We start from the raw sequence: 3,911 nt of genomic DNA, 5'->3' as shown, positions 1-3,911 counted from the left end.
TCCCGATCCCGATCCCGATCCCGGCCGTGGGCGCCCCGGGGGGGCCCCGGGCGGCCGCCCCCGCGGGGGGGTCCCGCCCGGGGGGGGGGGGGGGGAGCCGCGCTCCCAAATCCCGCATCGCCCGAAACAGCGCAGCAAGGCCGGGGGAGGGGGGCGGCGATTACCTACACCGCCAGGCTTTTCGGCTGACAAAGAAAGCGTGCAGATAACAGGGTAATTAAAAAACCTGCCCTTTTCATTAAAACTGAAATGTGATTACTTGAACGCCAGAGCCTTGGCCAATTAGCGAAAGGCCAAATGTATGAATAAATTCCATGTTCTCGTACAGAAGATGTTAATGTAACAGATGCGTTCAAGAGATACAGGTACTTCTCCCAACAATTCTGCCGGCAAAATATTTTCAGCAATATTTTGTAGCGAGCGTGTCTGTGGATAGGCATTCTCTTCCTTCATATATTAGAAAGTTCAGCTCTCAGAGGTACTGCCACCTCTTTATGAAGAAGAAAAAGATGCACATATTTACTAACTGGGATATGGTAAGGAACAGATTCCTTACATTCAGAGAAAAATAAGTACGTGAGGAAGCTCAGTCTGTGTAAAATAGCTATTCACTGGCCCTTTCAGAATACATTCTTACCAGTAGTTTCATTTCTATGACACATTTTCAGACTCAGTTTTCACTACCCTTTAACTTGACAGAATGCCTTTTTTTTTTTTTTTTTTTTTTAAAGAACACAGTTCATTTAAGAGCATCGGTTTACTTGAAAGGTTTTCCAGTACAGTGTTAGAACTGCACTATCCGTTTCAGGTTTGTGGACTGTGATCAATTTTAATTAAAACTTTAATTACATTTTGCTTCTCCATTCAAATAAAGCATAAAGTGGTCTGGGCTCATGCTGCTGTCAAGGAAAAATAAGGAAATGTATTCTTAATCTTCATTATTTTAATTAAGGGCTGAATCCTTATCTTGTTGGGCTCAAAAGGAGTTTAGCCACAAACTTTTCTGACATAGAACTGCAATACTTAATCAGTTTTCTAGGTTGCCCTGTCTTCTTGCCCCAGACAAATGCATACCCGTACGTAGAATTATGCCGCCGATTTTTCAACATGCCTCGTGTTCTGGAACGTCCAGCTGTTGACAGCACATGAGCTGTGTCGTCGAGCGACATCTGCTTCAGACTGTCCCAGCATTACGTAATCTCACAACCGCAGAGCAAATGCCAGCGGTGTCCCCGCTGCTGTCAGTCCTGTTGTACAGTTCCCCATGGGCACTCCCCTGATGTAATATACCACAAGAGTCACAGCTGATATCCCACCGCAGTACCCACCAGAAGAAGGATTATGCTCTGGCCAGAATGGTAAGGCAAAGCCTTGGGATGTGATGGGGTAGGACAGGGCAGAGCGGAGCAGAGCAGAACAGAAGGCTGCTGGTTCAGCTGGCAGAAATCGGACTGGCTGCGCAGGATGGAAGCGATGCAATGAAGCTGGCTTTGGTGCTGTTCGGAAAAGGCACCGCACGTGTCCCGGGGTGCGACATCCTGTTGGTGGCAGTGTGTCCCGGGGTGTGCGGGGGGTCCCGGCCTGCCTTCTTCCAGCACGGTCCCACTCGAGGGCATGGGGAATGGGCTGTAGTACCACGCTCCTGCAGCTCCATTTCTTCTCTTGTCAGTGTGTTGGGATGGTATGGCCCTCGTATAGCCCTGGGATGGTATACTGTAGCCCTCTTGAGTTTCCTTTTTGCCTGTACTCTCAATATAGCTGCAGGCAGGATCTAAATCTAATAATACAGATTCCTTCTAACACAACACATGAATACGGTGGACTTTGTTACGGGAGCTTCCAAAACTGTTTACTTTTCAAGCTGCTGTTCTGGTTCTCTTTTCAGTTTTGGAATTTTAATTTTATGTCTGGCTGCACTGTGCATTCCTGAGTTTTTTGTATTATATCTGTGCCTCACGCTTGTATTTTAGGTATTAAGTTCTGTGAATTTTGCAAATTCCTGTGGATTTCCAGAAGTTTATGTCACTTTGGTAAATCATGCTGGCTCATCCTCTCATTGTGAATTAAACAGCAATGTACAGTAATTGAAATTAGAGTTACAAAATTTCAAATGCGATAGGCAAATTTGTTTTTAAAGTAGTTGGAATTGAAACACATAGCACTTACCATGAGAAACTGTGTTCCTTGTCTGTGATGTCAAACATTTTCAGCACTGGTCTTCATCCCTTTGTTTTGAATGCATATTGTTTTACCAGTGTGGATTTGTCATTAGAGTGGTCTAGAAAGAAGCTTGTTTTAGAGTGGTTTTGATTGCCAGTGGATTCTGTACTTTCCTTTGATTTTTGTCTTACACCAATAGAGAAGAGCAACTGTGTGGTCTTCCTGCATTATTCCTCATGCCTAATTTTGACTCAGACTTCACGGTAATGAGCCTAAACCGTTTTATCTGTCCCCATTTTCTTGTGGGTCCCCGTTACTGCATTTACATACCTTTTGCTATGCTATACATCCTTGGCCTTTTTCTTTCTTCCTTTGGAGTATAATTTCGTTTCTTCTGTGATCTTTTTCTGCCTTAATTGCATCTTTGTATTGCTTTTCTCTTTATCAGTTATCTTCTTCACTGTTTATTTCCCTTAATCCTTGGGAAAGATCATGACTTACTCTATAGTTTCTCTGTGTGGCATTGCTGAAAGCGTTGTCTGATACAGGAATACAGCATGAATAGGGGAGGCTCTGTGTATATGTAGTTCTGTAAGATGTAAGGATCCAGATGGGCTTCCATCACAGGGAGGCGCTTTCCTACCTCGGCTCCAACTCTTGTCTTTATTCATAGAAAGAAAGAATCTTACCTTTTGAATTTTATACTATTGCTCTCAGAGTAATAGTTACAATCCTTTTCAAAGTTAATGAAACAGATGATAAAAAGGATGGTTGTTCGTGGAATACAAAATCTCCAGGTAGTGCTTCAAATCCATATTGCTTTTTAAGTTATGATTTAAGTTGCTAAGAATATATATGTATTTTTTCAATTTGTGTTTTAAACTTTATGTGGACATTATCCGCAGGGTCTCTACTTTCAGGAGCTTTTCCACATTTAGATACGAATATGACCCAAAGGACAATAACACACAAGTAGGAAATTAAGGCAGACTATTAGAGATGGTCTCATAGCTAAGACTTGTAAAAAGTCATTTCAAGGAGGCAGTTGAAGGAGAAGAAAAGATAGAAATCACTTGATACTCAATTTCGCTGATGTGTTTATAAAAACATCAAGCTGTTTTTCTTTGTGATTATTCCCCTGAGGAGGGTAAAGAACAGAATATGTTTTGTAAAATAACTTGGAAAACCACAGTTAATTGAAATAAACAGTGTTCGCTGGGAGTGAGATGACAAATGCATCTTTTGTTGACCTAATCATGATGTATTCTGAAATTCTGATATCAAGGACAAAGGAAGAAGTATTACAGATATTACTGAAGACTTTCTGCCTGGAACAAACCCCATTAAGTCACATTTTCAATCCCAGACTGTACAAATTTAACAGAACATATTACAACTTCCCCAGTTCCACTGTTTTGAAAAAGCAAGAGTTTGCTACATTCTTTAGTTTGTCAACAACCTACAATTTTTGAAGTCATGAAAAGTGATACTTTGAGGTAATTAAGTGGATCTTTTAAGATAATTATAGTAAAGTAATTTCCTACTAGGAAGATAAAGAATTTTTAAATCTCTCTATTATCACAAAGCCATTTGTGGAAGAATATCTACATAATCAGCATTACAAGAGTCTAAATCGATGTGCAGGAAAAAAACAAGCTGTAATGGTGATTGTTATAGCTTTAACACTAATATATATGAGATGCTAAACTTTTTGATTGAAATTACCTTTAATCACTTTTGACTTAAAGCAG

Source organism: Haliaeetus leucocephalus, unplaced genomic scaffold (genome assembly GCF_000737465.1).
Source record: "Haliaeetus leucocephalus isolate CR32 unplaced genomic scaffold, Haliaeetus_leucocephalus-4.0 Scaffold217, whole genome shotgun sequence".
In the NCBI taxonomy this organism is placed as follows: Eukaryota; Metazoa; Chordata; class Aves; order Accipitriformes; family Accipitridae; genus Haliaeetus; species Haliaeetus leucocephalus.
This window is presented reverse-complemented; position numbering follows the sequence as displayed.